At 45.1% G+C, this 17,754-nt stretch overlaps 1 non-coding gene across 1 annotated transcript; it reads right to left on the reverse strand.

Moving 5' to 3' along the window:
- Positions 1-15,357: 15,357 nt before the first annotated feature.
- On the reverse strand, positions 15,358-15,430 carry Trnat-ggu (transfer RNA threonine (anticodon GGU)). Its single transcript has one exon. It is a non-coding gene; the product is annotated as a tRNA-Thr (tRNA).
- Between the last annotated feature and the right edge of the window lie 2,324 nt (positions 15,431-17,754).

Here is a 17,754-nt window from a genome sequence, read left to right on the forward strand (position 1 = left end):
GCTCTGGCTTTCTTGTTTCTTCATTTCAAGCTGTTGTTGTGGGTGGTCCTTCTTGTGCTGTTCTGTGTTGTTGCGTCTTGTCCATCATTTCTCGAGTAGCGATGCGCTTTTTGTAGGCTTGTAGCGGACGGCCAGGTCCGCTGCTTGTCGTACTTCACAGCTGTTACTGTTTGCACTGTGCGGTCCGCCGCTGTTTGCACATCTAGTGATACAGGTGTGTTCTGCATCGTCTTTATTTGCTGAGCCACATTTGGGGCAGAGTGGGTCCGTCACCTTTGTACACACATCCGCTCGGTGCCCTATAGCTAAGCACTTCATACAGTATTGCGCTCTTGGTCGATGAGGGTGGCAGCGGTAGATGCCCCCGTCGTAGTTCACTTCTCTGGGGATGTAAGTGCCTTTAAAGGTAATGATGGCAGTACTAGTCGATCCCATCATCCTGGCGGCGAGAATTTCATAGCCTGGTGCCTTTAAGTACTTCATCATGGTGGCTGCTTCGGCTCGCGGCTGAACATTGTGGATGACGCCTCGACAGGTTTCCCTCGTGGACGCCGCGTGTATCTTGACGTCGTAGAGGCCCTTCTCCATTGCTATCTTCTGGCATGCTTCTAATTTCTGAGTTGCGTTGGGGTTATTACATGATATGAAGGCAAGGTTCTTGACAGGATCGATGCTCACTGCAGCGTTAACAGCCTCGTTGGGGGTGAGTTCAGCTCTTAGGGTTAGCTCCTTGTGAAGCCCACGGGGGTTGAATACGGCAAGGTTAAGGCCTCCGGTCGGTCGCAGAATGAGTTTGGGTATTTCATGGCTGCTCACCTTGCTTCGGGAGACGAGATTGTACCATCCGTCTTCGTCCTGAGAGTATTTGGGCATCGCGTCCGTCGGGAGTGGCGTCGACGAGTTCTGTCGGCGCGGCCGGGTGGTCGTACTCCTAGCTTGGCCTTAGGCCTACCTTGCGGGCACAAGGTGGTCCTGCACTAAACGGCAGAGAAAGTTCTTCCAGGCGATGGTACGGCCTCGAAAATTTGTGGGAATGGTCACAACCCCTTTCGGTGTCCGCTTCGGTGGTCGGGTAAGGTGGTGGAGAAGAATTTCCTGCGATTTTGAGCAAATTCCACGGAGCCGTGATGACTTGCTGCAGTCGGTTGCGGCCGACCACAGCGCCCCTCCTGAGAGAGAGGAGGGAAGCAGGAGAGGCGCACCTGCTGCGGACGCGGAGCTGTGGACGCCGTCCGCCGCAGGAAGAGGCGAGGTTAAGAAATGCTCTGCGTTTAAAAGAAAAGAGAATATGAAACATGCAGATTCTACCCGAAAGAGTGCACGTTTTGGAACCAAATAAAGTACAAAGTTATCGGCCTCAGAAATAGCACGACGACACCGGTGTAGGGCTTTAGCAATATGCATCACCGCCGTGATAAAACTCGCCAGAGGTAACGGCTTGCTCGCCAAGCGCTTTTTGGTCAATTCCAATCTTCCAATTCTTCTTGACATACGGCTCTCGCTAAAAAATACGTCGCCTACTGAGGAGTGCTTGTTTCCTCAGACAACACTCTCAAAATATAACCTAGTGTTTAAGCAATAATCGGAAAAGGTGTACATGAAGTGACAGTGATTGCTGCTTTAAGATATCTTGAAAGCCAAAGATAAGACACAGCATGTCGTCGCACAAGTTTTTTCTTACCGCTCAATTTTTGCACGTCTAAACATTCACCGGAGCCAATATTCACAACTGGTATTGCATTTTTTTCCTTTTTTATGATGATGAATTCTACAGCAAGCTGACATGTAGAAGATGAAGTGTTGGCCTACACCAGTATTAACAAAAAGAATCTACACAAAAAATAACAGGCTAGAGTTTTTCTCTGGAAATGGGCAAAATTCAGAACACAAGTTTAGCCAGACAGTTCTTCCAATAAAGGCTGCATGATGAATAGTTTAAAAAGCTACCTGCGCGGATTTTTATTTTAGAAGAATTTTTTGTGCAGTTTTAAAATCGCCCTCTTACTTGATTGCTTGTGAAACAATTCTTAGAACTGCGCATTTCGCATAATGCACCACAAACTTGTTTTGTTACACAGCTAAATCCCGGCACATTTCATAGTTGCGGGCAACGTTTTAGAGCTCAAATGCAATGTTAACCTAATTTATTCTTGTCCAACAACTTCACAACAAGGTATTACAAATTGCTCCTGCTTAACAGAAGTTTTTACATTGAGCGTTGCGCGAAACAATCTATTCCAAACTCTACAATATTTACAGTGCATTTAAAACATGCCTTTCATTTTACAAACACAGTTTTATAGTTTTGAGAAAAGAAAATAGAATGCAAACTTACATTTTCTGGCAGCTGAAAAAACAACAATAATTAGAAAATATATTACAAACTGTGACATATTTGCATTGGGCATAAAAGTTTTACAGTAACCAAAAACCGGTTAGTCAGTTTTTTTTTATTTTACGCCTTCTTCTGCTGAAATTGTATGGTGAACCTTCTTCGTATAATAATATATATTTATCAAAAATAGAAGATTTTTACTCCTATAGAAATTATGTCAACTCTGAAGTAGAAGAAATATCCTAAGCCGTCGGAACTTGTTTATTTCCCAAATAAACAATGTAATATTATGAACATTTTGTGCATACGTATGATTGACAAATCAGCGAGGGTGTGATACTGAGGAATAATGTCAACGCACTGGGAATAGTATTTTTTGCATATAACACCCAGGGTGAGATATGTAAATCTAAAATAGGTATTCTGCTTATTTACGAATTCCATGACAGGCTCCGCATAGCAACTACAAGTACTACCGAAAGTAATTACTTCTTAGGAAGAGTACACGCGGTGTGTAAGACATCGCTCGGGTACTCTAAACGGGACCTTTACTTCCCTTAAATAATTACACAAATGAGTGCATCAGGAGATTCGGTAGTAATATTTGCCTTCGCGCAGTACTCTTGGGTAGCATGGTAAGCTAAACCAAACGAATTTCGCTAAAGGACGAATAAACTAGGAGGACCATTAGCATTCCGGTTGCCCACTGTTCGCACCACTGGGCCGAGGCTGCTTGAGTATTTTTATTACGCACCGGGAAGCAGCTGCGAATCCCTTGAGGTTAATGATTCCCTTGTGGTGAGCAACCTCGAGTTATGTTTCGGGGCACTGTCGTAAGAGCGAGGATGATATCTGCGCCGTTCCACCGTTTTTTCCATAACAATTCCTTCTCAATTATTTAGCTCCACAGGCTCGTTATGCTTTACTTGCCTTTCGTGAACAATTGTAGTTTTATACATGTTCTGCTTCCCGTCAAATACTCGGAAACTTTATGACCATTACTGGTTGCCTGATTTACGGCAAACTCTTACGCAGGGACGCAGACAGTTACTCATTTACCTACTCTTAAAAGGTGCGCGGTGCCGGCGCCTGTGCCCCGAACAATTCGGGAAGTATTCCTCGGCAAAACTGTTGCCACTCACTCACACTCACTTCGAAAAAATTTCCCTCAAGCACTCACCCGCACTCACCCTAACCACTAGCTTTCATCTTTCGCACTCACTCGTACTGACGCTCACCATTCCCTCTTCCCACTCGAAATCTGTTGCGGTCACGCTCCCGGCTCCCCGTCCCCACTCGTACTCACTGGCGCTGATGCTCACACCTCGCTTTCGCCTCTCACACTCATTCACACTAACCACTCAAACTGGCAACTGAGACTCCCTCGCAATCACGCTCACCACTCACATCCTCCACTCACATGCCCTCCCACTGGCCTCTTTACAACTCGCATCCCTCGATCACACTTAGAATTCACTACCGTTCTTAGCACTTATTCGCATTGCCACTGATTTTTATGCTTTCGGTACAGCAATAGAATTTTAACTCACTTGACCTTTGTAAACCAGATGACTGATTAGGTTTTGAGGAATGTCAAATGCGGCTAATTTGAAACCGATAAGAAAACGCTACCAATACGTAAAGCATTAGCGTGGTAACTTTAGTAGTGTAGAATACCGGGCTAAAGAGAAAGAGAAGCTCTCAATCCTCTCAAGCGTGGCAATTATCCTTATTCCGGTATCCCATTGGTTGAGGGAAGCACCCGCGCCTCCTGCTCCGTAGCCGGCCGAGCGTGAAGCTCCCCGCAGCCAGACAGAGCTGCCTCCTAGCCCTCCCTCGTTGTCATTTTGCTCTAAATTTCTGCATTATATTGCGGGCTCATACCATGTAAATGTACGTTTCCAGTGGCTGATGAAGTTTCAGGACCCCGAGAGGGATATGTTGATTTCTTTGATCCTTTACGTACCGTAGAATGACCCTGTGGGCAGCCTGCGGAGATGGCACTCCTCCGTTCTATCCAGGCCCTTGGCGGGCACTACAAATGCCTCCTAGTGAGGTTCTAAGAGCATATCTCCGCATTTGCTATATGGGATGCCTTTGCGGAGGGCTACAAATAATTGCGGGAGACATGGAATGAAAGCGCTTTGAACAGCAGAGGTGTTAAAGCTCCTCACTCCACCGTAAGGCATCGCCACACTGAAGAAAAATACGGAGCGCGAGTGTGCGTCACCGCATGGGAGAGTCTGGAGTCGGCCAGCTCGACTCTTATAAGCACTGTCTCCAGCATTCGTGGCGTGATCTCTCCCGTTCTGTTCTCGCTAGTTCGCATGCGTTCCTGGCGACATGTGGCGCACAGACCCACAATTCGCGTTACAGTCACCTCCTGAGGGGCATCCGATGAAAGGCGCGCACTCACGTGCACGGCAAATGGCTTGAGCAACTTTTACGCAGCTTTTTGAAGACGCCGCACAACGCGCCCATTACGGTGAGAAAAAAACAACTTTGCTGTTTAAAACCACATACCGAAAAAAGAGTAAAACGTAACAATACCAAAGTTGCCATGCTGCTGCAAAGCATAATATCTCAACAAAAATGTCTCTTTCTCCACAGTCTTCCAGAGGTAGCGGTAGGCTCAAGGCAGTAGCGCCTCCTGCACTCCTGGCCGGAATATTGCGTCTGCTATACGGAAAAGTGAATTTTCTTCTCCGTTTTGTAGATTGAGCTCTAGGTTACACTGTGCACAAAATAGCCTCTCTAGAAACTGCAGCGCCACCTCTTCCCCTATCGGGCCGTGCGGAACGAATCATGGGAACTGTTTGAGCGAGAAGTACGACCGTCAACGCCAATCGTGGCACGCAGCGTGAGCTCATCAAAATACAAAGTAAAAATAAATTGACTTGTTGTGCTTGAAAAGTTATATTGCACAGTATTTGAAGCATTCTTGAACAATAGAACTCCAAAAAACAAAATAGCCAAGCACCCTTCCTAAACTGCCTGCACCGCCTGAGAATCTTTTTGTTTTCTATAAGCAACGTGGTCTGCTACCTTTCAAACTGGAACAAGCTGCTGCAGTTGAAAAGCGTCCTGGCGGGACTGACAGCCAGAGGGCAAAGAGAGATTTCTCAACACAAGGAAATAGAAAACTTATCTCACAGTGGAGCTGCCTGAGAACAAAACTAATGCCTTTATTTCGCTTCCCACCGAACCCGTTGTGCAGAGTAGCAAAAACAAGAACATGTTGTGCGCTCACGTTATTTGTTATGCATTTTCGCGTGCGTAAAGCTAAATTCGTTTACTACCTGCTTTACCGTTTGTCGTTTACACGATGGCTACGATATTGCGGCAAGGAGGCTTTGACGACACCAAACGCGCTGTGTGGCCTATTGTGGTAGCAATACGCATCCAGACCGGCATATTTCTTTCCACAAGTTTACGAAGAACAAGATACGTGAAAACGAATCGGTTCGCCGGATAAATCACCATGGTTTTAATGGGCTATGCGGTTGGTATAAGAAGTCAAAATTTTCTACGCATTGTGCTCAGCGTGGAAAATGTATCATCTAAGAATATCGCTTCATTGTTTAGGCCTATAATAATAGAACTAGCCCAGAAAAACGTCGTTAGGTGAACCAGATTTCCTGGAGATTTAAGGAATAGACATTGCAGATTCGCAAAAGACGTCGCAATTTGTCAAAAACAACGTGTATATCACTTTGCTACAACTAAATTTTCCGTGTAAACAGCGTCAAGCCAACGTAGAATGGACGTGTCATTTATTTTTGTACACATGTTTTCGGGACGTTAACTTAGTTTTCAACACTTGTACATTGTGTGTGGACGTATGTAAGACATTTAAATTTAAGAAAAATTGTTGCATCTACGTATAGTGTAGATTTGTATGACGTAGCTGGATGGAGAGATTGGAAAAAATTTTGTGCTCATTAGAGGTTAACTAGAACCTGGGCACGTTAACCAGAACCTGGGCCATTCTATTCGGGAGCTACAATTTGAATAATCGCAGCCCCGATTTATTCATTGCTTGCTGTAACTTGGCACTTATTTTTTGCTGTATTCTGCTTCAATATCTATTGGGATTCTGCTGTGCTAAGTAGTAACCAACCATGGTTCTGCACTCGATTTCACTCACTGATTTACCTTCGACCAACTCGTAACAGTCCAAATAGAGGGCAGCATTTGAAGTGGGATCGCGAAGGTATGACAATGCCCAATATTAGTTTGGGCTCTAGATGCCTATTTCTGGCAGGGAGAAATCGGAGCCGTCACCTCAAAAAACGGCCGCTTCTAGGGTGCCCCATTAGCATGTAACCAGTGGCTCTATCGAGCAACATTACTCATATTAGGTTTGCTCTTCATCGTGATAAACCAGTGTAGTTTCAAGAGATGAAGAAACGGTGTCTGGAGATATGCACTTTTTTGTGTCACAGATGCAGCAGACGCTACTGAGGTAAAAAAAGTATCAGCGCCAAGCAGACTGAGCTCGCAATTTCTTATGCCTATTTTTGGTCGACATTTCCACATTCCAGTACAAAGCTCATAATAATGTCTCTGATACTCTGTTATAAGAAGCCGTGCACATGCGAAGTATTAAAATACAGTATTCGGCTTTGTAGATTGTTCGCTATTTTAGACTTTGCGCCATATCAACTGGATGGAACTATCGCCCAAAAGTGAGGCGCGCTCAAGCACGTCCACGTAGGTCCTTTCCATCACCCATCTTGTGTACTTTGCGACACGCGGGTGCGTAGGTGTCTGTGGTATTAAGAGCGCAAACACGTGCTTGTTGGTACAGCTTTAGTTTGTAAAGTCTAGCCAACCACAACCAACGTTAACATATGCTGTGAAGCTTTTCTCGAATTGCAATATAACATTTGTATTACTGCCATTAGGAGACGGCATGCCTGCAGTGACCAGTGTTAGTGTCCTTCACACAATGGCAGCCTGACCAGAAATATTGGCTCCCCGGATATTTGTCCAGGAAACACGGCTGCGAAGGCCCTTCTGAAAATGAATGACCCAGTTTTTAATTGGAAATAAAGACGTTACAACAGAAATGCCACTGCTTATAATAAGGACATATCTGGTTTCAAAGAGTGCGTAACACACACGTTTAACCCAAACGGTTTATGATGGCATTTCAATGTAAAACTAAAACTATCTTGATTGAGCAATAAAATAGTTTTCAATAAATTTAGAAAACAAAATGCTACTTTCCATAAGGCAACATGCTACGACCTATTGGAAAGGCATGGAAAGTAGAATTATATTGTTCGTAAAACAATATTTTCAAGCGTCCTAAAAATAACATTAGGCCTTATTTTAAAAGAGGCCATATCAAAACTGTGATATAAGCCCCGTTTACATTGACCCGACGAGGGCGCGTTGAGTCGAAATAAACAGGTTTTTTGGACTCGACCCCCCCATGTATAAGCGGACGGGGTGGGTAAGAGAGCCGTCGCGGCGAGTCCAGTCAACTCGGAGGCAGGGGGTGGGTTAGCTCTCTCGTCGGGCTGAGTCGGCGGGCCGCGGGGAGCAGAATACCGTATCTGCGCGGTTCTAACGCGCTCCCAATCGTAACGCGCGGGTAACTTCGCGCAGGAAAATTCGAAAAAAAAATGTGACACTAACGGTACTGCGCAGATGGAAAAGACATGACACCACGTACCTGGAAGAGGGAGATTTTATTTGGCGTATGCCGCTCTGGAAGCCAATAATGAATTGTGCTTCACAAGGTTGCTTATCCAGCTGCTGCTGGAAATAAAGTTATAGTGCGCAACACTGAAGCTGCCTGCGATTTCAAGTTCCTTGACCTTCATAATTCTAAGCGTTAGCGGCTAAGCAGAAGCACAAAAAAATGTGCAACAGCTGACCAGGGTATTCGGCATGCCATTGAGGAATCAGTGCGCCGAAATTCACTCACGTGGTGTTGACGTATTGTTTTTATTGGACTGAGTTGGATTTTGCGGGTACTTAGTGTCCGTTGCGCATGGGAATGCTGCTGGCCGCTTTAAAGCCTATTTCGGTTTTGAGCCCGATTGTAACGAGCACACAAATATTAAGCTACCTTTTAGCAAGAGAGGGTGCGCGTTAGAATCGTGAAAATACGGTAGCCCCTTTTCCGGAAACCCCGCCGCTCCCCTCACCTCGATTCTTTGGACGGGGTTCATATAAACTCGGACGCATCGAGGTAAGCTGAACCCGCCACTCAACTCACCCCGCCCCCGTCGCGTCCATGTACACGGGGCTATACATGATCTGCATTACGAGCCGTTTCAATAGTGCTTTAAAAGTACAAAATATACAGACCTTACTGATGCAATAAAAGTAATAATTGCGTCTGAAACTGCATCAACAGTTGAAAGCTTACTTTGCCAGATCTCGAGAGGGAGATGATTAGTGCGAAATGTTACACAAGTGTACAAAGGTACAAGTCATTGACACCCATATGGCAAAAAGAACACAGGTATACTGAAGTGCTTCGGAAGCAACATTATATGAATATTTCACATTGTGATAGCCGTTTAACTTAAGAGAACATCAATTATTTTGCGAAGAGGCAAAATTAGCGCTACCTGAAGCCATGTTTAAGGTTTTATTATCTGAAACTTGTTTCGTCTCTTTCAATGCGCTTTTTCACGGGGTTGATGCTTGAAATTAATGCGAGCAAAATACAGGTCAGTTATTGAGGCCATGGCTCTTACATAACAACCAGCTCTCAGGCCACTGCAATTATGGGAAGGCAGCTGCCATCACCCCTGTGCCACAGCTTCCATCAACGTCAGTTACCGAAGGAATAAAAGACGGTAAGAAGAAACATTCGTCTTAGTTTTTCTCATACTGAGAATGCATCATGTTTTTACCAGTGTGGTTACTCCCGATAAAAATTTTCTGATTACTTTAGTGCTCATTAAAGAGCTGTTGCAAAACTCTTTCATTTTAAAGGTATACGAGGGTCTGCTTGTGTAAGAGCTGTTTTTGGCTTTCGGCATAAAAGCTTAACAAAGACCCTTTCCTCTGAAACAAAGAGATGCTAGTTTATAATGAAGAGATAGCAAATTGAATCTGTTCTTCCGAAATTTAGGACGGCGTAAAGAGAATAAGCGAGCTAGAAACGAGGATTGCGTTTGATATCACTCGATTGCCATTGTCAAACTTTTGCCCGCTTTTGTTTGTTCGTGTGTTTTGGCCAAATAGTGTCCATACTTTCAAAGCTGCTTCATTTTAAACGTGCTGCCTTAAAGCCGCCTTGAAATAGAAAACACGACTAAATATTGTGCTGCAAGTGGGCCCACAGGTCAGGATAGTGCCCGTGGAGTACAGGTAAGCCATTTTTCACTTGTAGCTGTGGATTGCCATATTGCGGGCCGCAATTTCGAATGAACACGAATCTTGGATTGCAATGCAGAAAAAAAAAATGCACTGACCAATATTCAACCCCCTAAAGCAGACTTATATTCTGAAGGAGAAATGCGGTTCTGGTGGTCACGGAGCATATCTACTGCATCTGGGGAAGTCATCTCGTGATGAGGGAACGCTTGGCGGCACGTGCTATTCTGCCGTTCTGTCGCAGCATGTCGCCGCACGCCCAGTAGGTTCTTCGAAATCGTGTTGGAACCTCCAGCGCAAATGTCATGGGGTGCGGAGTATCTACGCACGCAATAGAAGCGTCTCCAAGAAGTCTGAGGTTACGCTGTCTAAAACATGTGTGCGCTGCCCTTGAGGCCTTAACAAGAATTACGAGGAAGCCGAAAAAGTTGTCAGGACGGCATTAGGCACGACACAAAGGGTCCCTGTGGTACCAGCAGTGCGTGTTAGCTTTCCTGCCCGTGTGTGACTGAAATTCGCTTCGTACTTGATAATTAGAAAACACTCATGTGAATGGCCAATAATGGCTGTCGAAATAGCGACAGAGGGAATGGTCACAAAGCATTGGTATTTAACTCTCCTCATGAGGCATAATTTTGCGTGGGCTAGAAGTGTGTCGTTCTATGAAAAGAAGTTCTCGGTGTTGAATTTCTGCATTCCCACGTGTGTAAAAATTATCACAGATCATGGTTTTCTCGGTTTGACAAGTGCTTCCTGAACGAAGAAATGTAGCGAAATATCGTGTAAGGGGCGTACATTGTAGGGAGCGTACTTGACAATTCATACTACTGATACTGCTAAGGTCGGGTGAACGTTGTATTTTCTAGGTATAACCACTGAACTAAACGACGTTTTCTGGGAGTGCTGATTGCTTATTTGGTACTCCAGAAACAAAAAGGGCTTCCGGCACGACGGTTCACTCTTTTTTGTCAGGGAGTAGTGGCAAGACCTTAAGCCAGTGAATGCTGATTGAAGATTAGTTCTGCTTTTTTTCTGTCAACTTTTTCTTCACGGAAAGGGGGGATGGAGGATTGTGTCGGTTGAGCTGCGCGCAGGCACAATTCCGACTATAAAGGAAGTTGGTAAAACCACCACCTTTTTTTCTTCGTGCAATGTTCTTTCAATTGCGCTGTTGCGCTGGCGACTTTGCGTTTTTTTTGTTAAATTAAAGGGAAGCTGAAGCGCTTTTCAAAAAAATCAGTTAGAGGCACGTTTATATAGTTTCTGGCGCGCTGAATCCGAATATTACATTGAATTTTACCGTACATGAGTCCAAACAGCATTTATTTTGCAAAACGCGCGGTCCCGTTTGAAAGACGCGCGCTTTTCGTCTTTTGACGCCCCTGATTGGTTGCGCCCGTCATGACGTCAAAGGAGGAAACCCTTCTGCCGCGCGGGTTGTCGGAAGCATTGGGAACGATCGCACGGTAGCAGCGCTTGCCTTTTCGGCAATTTAGCTTGCAGTTTATTGTTGGCACATGACTTCAAGTTTATTTTATAACTTCCCGTGCTGTTTGTTCGATTATCTTGGAGCTTAAATTTACTTTACACGACCGAGAACCCCAAAGCAGTGACTGTGGCGTCGGCTAGAGGGTTCCGTAAAAATATTTATGAATTAGGCAACCTGCAAAGGCGTTTCTATTCCTTATGTTATTATTAGGTACTGCCTGAAGTGTTTGTTACTATATACGAAGCCATTCATGCCGATGATTAGGTGGCGTTTTATAAACAATCTACCAGCAAAAAGCACGTACATGTACTGCACGAAAAAATAGCGTTCATGCGCTGTAAACGTATATGCGAGACATATGTTGCCGGTACACGCACAAGCCAGCAAGCGGACTCTGCTTCCAAATTTCCTTTGTTCGTTGTCGCCCACCCCAGCCCCGTTACTCATCCCCATACACAGACCCACTTGCGCGCGCGCGCCATTTGGGCAGCGGCGCTAAGGCGCCTCCGCGATCGCTAGCTGCACTTCTATGAGTGCCGTCTTACTGATTGAGTTGCATATATTCTGAAAACATTGTAGTATTCTGGTGCCTCCACAGCATTATCGGATTGGATTTTTGATTACTGTTCTCAGCCCATAGGGAAAGAAAACCAAGCGTTTAACAAAACAGGTATTTCCTTAACAAATGCGACGTTGGTTCTTGAACTGAACAAAACAGAAACATCCCGTGCCAAAGTACAGCAGTATTCACCGTCCTTCCCAAATCTACAGCACCTAATTTGAACCTTCACGCCCGTCGCATAAAAAAAGAGAAGAAAGAAATAAGAAACACGCACTGGAGCGTTTTACAAAGTATCTAACGTAGTGTAGTATATTCTCTGTCATCAGCACTGCCATCTCGGTTGTCGCTTTCGTATGTTATCAAACATCTCGGCGTGGCGTTATCCTGCTTAGAAATACGGCAGGGTAATGTATGCCTCGTTTGGAGTTCGTGCATACTTTATGAACACCAAAGTTATTTGTGCAACAAGAAGTATCATTCCCAAGTAAACACGGTGAAAAGAGCATTGCAGAGGCGGCCGATCGGGCGGGAAGTCCAAGTATGACGGTTTTCAGCCGGATTTTGCCCGCGCTATTCTGTCTTCCGGCATCACGCGGCGACATGGGGGCGGGGCATCGGGTAACTTTGGTTTGCGCATTGCGCCGCTTCTATTGCATGTATTACGAAAATATTTGGTACACGGGAACCATTCAATGTGCACTTGCTGCTAGTCAACGTTTCTTTTAATTATGGAACCGCTTCACCTTCCCTTCCAGAAACCAGAAAGTTCATTTGCCACGCATTGGCACCATCTTCCTGCATCTATGGCAATCATGTAAATACAATACATACAACGTATACGCAAGATGTTACAATTTTTGCAATGACTGTGGTAATAATCAATGTGAATTTGCAGAAAATGCTATACCCGCCGCTGATTTTCTAAACTTGAATTTCATACCCACCTTTTTTCTGTACCACCAGAAACAAAGAAGAGACACTCGAGAGAATGGTCATTTCCCAGTGTTCATTATTTAGAAGGCTCCCAGTGTTATTACATTGTGCCTGCTGATGACGCACTGCCCCTAAAGGTTGCAACAGAGGAAAGTAAGGAAGAAGCTGAATTCTACGAAAGATTCAAAAGAATAGTTGGCCAGCCGTGCAAAATTTTTTCGCAACGCATTTAAAACTTCCGTTCTTTTTCGCACATAGTAACTCCTAACAAGTGGTGGAAGAGAGATCCACATGTCTACCACTACATGCCTGTCACAGCGTATCAGTAGAAACGGTCTCAAGCATTGATACCTGTTGAATGCAAATACCCAGGGCTACGACACAGCCGCTTAGGATTTCGGGGCTACTGAATTTTTCTGAGAACAAGACAATACCCTTTAGACAGTTTTCAAGACCGCGCTGTAAAATTGCTTTTCAAGGTTCAGAGCTGCAGCTGCGCCAATCCAGAAGGAGCGCGATAGCAAAGGAACTATAAGAAATTACACCATCAAGCGTATCAACTCAACAAAAGGTTCACAATAAGACAAATGTTAATAGATTTCTGAGAATCAAATGCACACATTCTTCGACAGTTTTAAGCGTGTATTCTGCCTGACAAAGCTTCACTGCAAGACCTGCTTTTACAAAACCTTCTCGCTCGCTTTTGTATGTAGCAACCTAGAGGGTATAACTACCAACCACGAAGTGACATAGACAAAGTGACACCAATGGGGGTACAGACGTTCCAGCCCGGCTGTGCACACAGAGAAGCGGTGTAGGCTGGATGTACTGGGAGCTGCATCGGTATCCCTCACCTTAGCCTTTCTTTGCCTCGAGTAAAACTTTTGCCGAATTTTTGTGACAGGAGAAATACTGAAGCCACAGAAACAAGGAGGGGCCAACAGATTCTGGAAGTACGCTGGTGATTGCTCTTTATGAAAGGTAGGATTTAAATGGCATATCTATATGGGACCCTTATGTAATAGCCATCTGGGGTTCTTAAGGGTTAATAAATGAGGATATAAATGTATATGTCTATATATATATATACACTTATATGTATATATAAACAAGATATATAGAAGGCTTTTTTCCGGAGGAGCCAGATTCTGAACACAAAACTAGGACGGATAAAATTGCAGGGACAAAAACAACTCAGGAACTTTTCTCCAAAAATGGGTTGGGAAGCAAATATTTGATAAAACACTATGAAAACATGTACGCATGTAATCATCGTATCCTAAATGAGCGGGAAGCTGCTGTTTCAAGGAATAAAACGAGTCCAATCCTTCAGCCTAATGGAAGTTTTTTTTTGTTTTTTTTTTTGCTTTTTGGAGCTTGCTCATTAGGAATTCAGAGGCGACATAGCTAACGAGGGAAAGATCCGTCCCCAGTTGTCAAGAACGAAGTGAATCGAAGACGTTCATGAAATAAAACTGTCGGGATGTGAAACAATAATTTGAGTTCGTCTCATCCATCTCTAGGAAATAACTGTGCAATATTTATTTTTTAGTCCAGTAATTACAGTTTCAGTGTTTAGCAAAATATTGATGGCTTTGCAGCCCTGGTATGTCTCCCCCCTCTAGGGGAATGAACCACATCATTAGGTGAAGGAGATATGACCAGCTTTTTTGTGATGCGTTTTGCAATTCATGGCAAAGCAAGGAAGATCTTGCGTGCTTCGTGAGTGCCTTCAGGCGTGCCCGAGAATATTACGCTACGAAATATTTCGTAAAAATCTGCTAATGGCGCCAAGAGGAACCACCTCATCTCCATGTGTAGTGTTATTGTTCTTGAGGCCCTGTTGCATAGCTTTAATGCCTTTTTCACCAAAAGGAAATACAACCGTGCTTGTAGGTCAAATTAATTTATTTTATTAAAAGGGTGCCGGATCAACATGAGTGTTTCAAATCTTTATGGGCCAAATCCAAACCCATCACCATCAAACTTTTATTCTGACTCAAAAAAACTCTTCATCTGTTTCTATGACCGACCACAACATCCCCTTGGCTTTCCGAGGTGTTCTTGACTGTCAAACCTTATTTTCTGTCTTATTTCACAGAGCCCCTCATTTCCCATTTTCTGATTCGTACATGCTTAGCGAGGACCTCTGTTCAGGCAGTCTTGGTGCTAAAGGTAGCTTAAGAAGGTTCAACGCTAGTCGACCACTCTGGGCAGGTCGTAAACACTCGAGTCATTGCCCGGGGGTTCAAAACAAGGTCCCCTTCACCCCGAGTAGTCTGAGTGGCGCTGGCTACCACCCCGAAGTGCAGGAAACAAAAAATACCGTAACATAAGTACCCGAGAAAGTGGTGTGGAATCAGCCCCGCTCGTAGCGTAGGGGTTCGCACCAGACCAGTATTTTGGAGGTCGTGGTTTTGGATCCCACCAGGTGGGCATTTTTTCACGAATTTTTTTCCTTACTCAAAAAATTCTTCATCTGTTTTTATGACCCACCACAACCTCCCCGTTGCTTTCTGAGGTTGTCTTGGCTGCCAAACCTTATTTTCTGTCTCCTATATATATATATATATATATATATAGAAAATAAGGGTTGGCAGTCAAGAAAACCTCGGAAAGCAAAGGGGAGGTTGTGGTGAGGCATAGAAAGAGATGAAGAATTTTTTGAGTCGAAAAGAAAGTGGTGAAAAAATGCCCGCCGGGTGGGATCCGAACCCACGACCTCCAGAATACCGGTCTGGTGCGATAACCACTACGCTACCGGCGGGGCTGTTTCCCCAGCACTTTCTCGGCTATTCATGTTAAGGTATTTTTGTTTCCTGCACTTGGGGGTGGTAGCCAGCGCCACTCGGCCACTCGAAAATTCTTCATCTCTTTCTATGACTCACCACAACCTCCCCTTTGCTTTCTGAGGTTTTCTTGACTGCCAACCCTTATTTTCTGTCTTATTTCACGGAGCCCCTCATTTCCCATTTACTATATATATATATATAGATATATATATATATATATATATATATATATATATATACATATGCATACATATTGTCACAAGTGGTAGAGGAAGTGGACTGTGCAGTTTTATGCGATGGTCGTCTTATCCTGACGAAGACTAAGACGGTTGGCGGGGGGCATCATTTGAGCAGTGATAACCGAATTGTAACAAGATTGCATCTCTTTTGTAAATAGATCGCTTCAGCACCGACCATGGCTCATGCCGTCGGTCTTGCCACCACGTAACAATTTCGTTGAGGAACGTGTTCATCCCCACCTTGGTCCTCCACCTTCCCGTCGTTTCGGTCACTGAAGCTAACATCCCATCAGGTCATGCCAGCCCCGGTGAGCGAATGACACGATCATTGTCCAACACGGTGCCCCCTGCCCGCGGTCCGCCGAGACCAGCCGACCTTAACTGCCGGTACCCGAGCAGAAGCCGATGGCATTCCCCAGCCAATTTCTCCGGTGTGATTCCAAGGGTTTTGAAGTTACTTCTTCGCGTCGACGAGCATTTTTTTCAATTCAATTCAAGTTTATTTTTCCCAGAATCAACTGGACGACTTCCTGGCTAAAAGCTGCTAGAACAGCTTGACAAAGGCCAGGAAGCCGTTGCATCTCTCGTTCGGAACCCATATTCATCAACCGATCATTGTAATAAGTAGCGATAAGGACTTCACTGTTTATATTCATTTATTATTCACCGCACTGGCTCATTTATAGCGCTTTCGATTGGGCGAGCAGGAGCACTTCTAACTGCACCCAAAGTGCTCTCGCGATTTTTGGCGTCTTCCAGTGGTCGGGCAGGAGTAGGGGCGTTGTGTTTCATTGGTCGATGAGGAGCACTTTTTTGGCGCCGAGAGCACCCGAGAGCAGTTCTCGGTGCTCCGTCGCCAGCGGCGGAGTAACAGGGAACGCCGAGAAAGTCACATGACCTCTTTTGCGTCACTTCTGGTTTTATCCCCGGGTGGCGGAGAAAAAATGGCGGAATCCAGCAGCCGCGGTAGTCCCTCAGTGCGTACGGCAGCAGCTAAGAGCGGCCGTTTGGACAAGGAATTGCTGCTACTTTTAGATGATGAAAGCACCACAGATTCAAGCGCAAGCTCATCATCGGACAGCAGCAGCAGCGACGACGACGACGATTTGACATTGCATGAGTTTATGTTCGAGCACCTGTTCACCCCGCCGGAGCAGCGACCCAAGGTAGAGTGGTATCTGGAAAAGACGGTGGACGCTGTTATCGTTCGCAGCTAATTTTTGGAAGACACGATGGTGACCCCTTTATGATGAACATGAACATCCGCTCGGCTTCTTCAATCGTCGCCATGCGGAAGGCAGACACAAAACCACCGGCACGTATCTGGCAAAACTGGCGAGGAATAACTGCGTGCGGACATCGCGAGCGCGCGAAATGCTCTGGGAAGCGAGCGCGGGAAACGTTTGGTCACATGACTATTGACATCTCGCCCTCCCCCTCTTTTCACTGCTCCCGGAGGAGCGCGAATGTTTCATTCGCGGAACAAAAACACACGTCCCCGTTACCCCCGTGTGCTGCTCTGGCTGCTCGCTCCACTTGATCCTGTTCACCCAATGTAATTCTCCATTACTGTGATCTCCACCGAAACGGTCACCCTCGTTAGGTGGCCGCAAGTGTAACGGGAACACAAGGAAGTGGACTATGTTGTGTACCCAATGGTCATCTTCTGCCGACGAAGTCGAACACTAAAACGCCTGATGTGGAGCATTACCCGAGCAGTGATGGACGAATTGGGTTGCATCTCTCTTCTAAATAGATCGCTTCAGCACCGACGATAGTTGATGTCATCCGTTTTGCTGCGGCGTAACATTTTGGATTGTATCAATGCTAATAAGCAGCCCTCCTATCGCCATGACTTTTTCGGGGTATACGCTACATCTGGAAAGAGTGCCATGCGCTCGTGGCCAATCGATGCAAGACTACATGAGCGCACGCTGGTAGCAGTGTAACAAGTACCGCAGACGTGCTCCACACACGAGTTCGGCCATCCTATCACCTCGTATCTGGCCTCTTATAATATATATATATATATATATATATATATATATATATATATATAT

Source organism: Haemaphysalis longicornis, unplaced genomic scaffold, assembly GCF_048455015.1.
Source record: "Haemaphysalis longicornis isolate Haplotype H1 unplaced genomic scaffold, Haemaphysalis longicornis Haplotype H1 scaffold_11, whole genome shotgun sequence".
NCBI lineage: Eukaryota > Metazoa > Arthropoda > Arachnida > Ixodida > Ixodidae > Haemaphysalis > Haemaphysalis longicornis.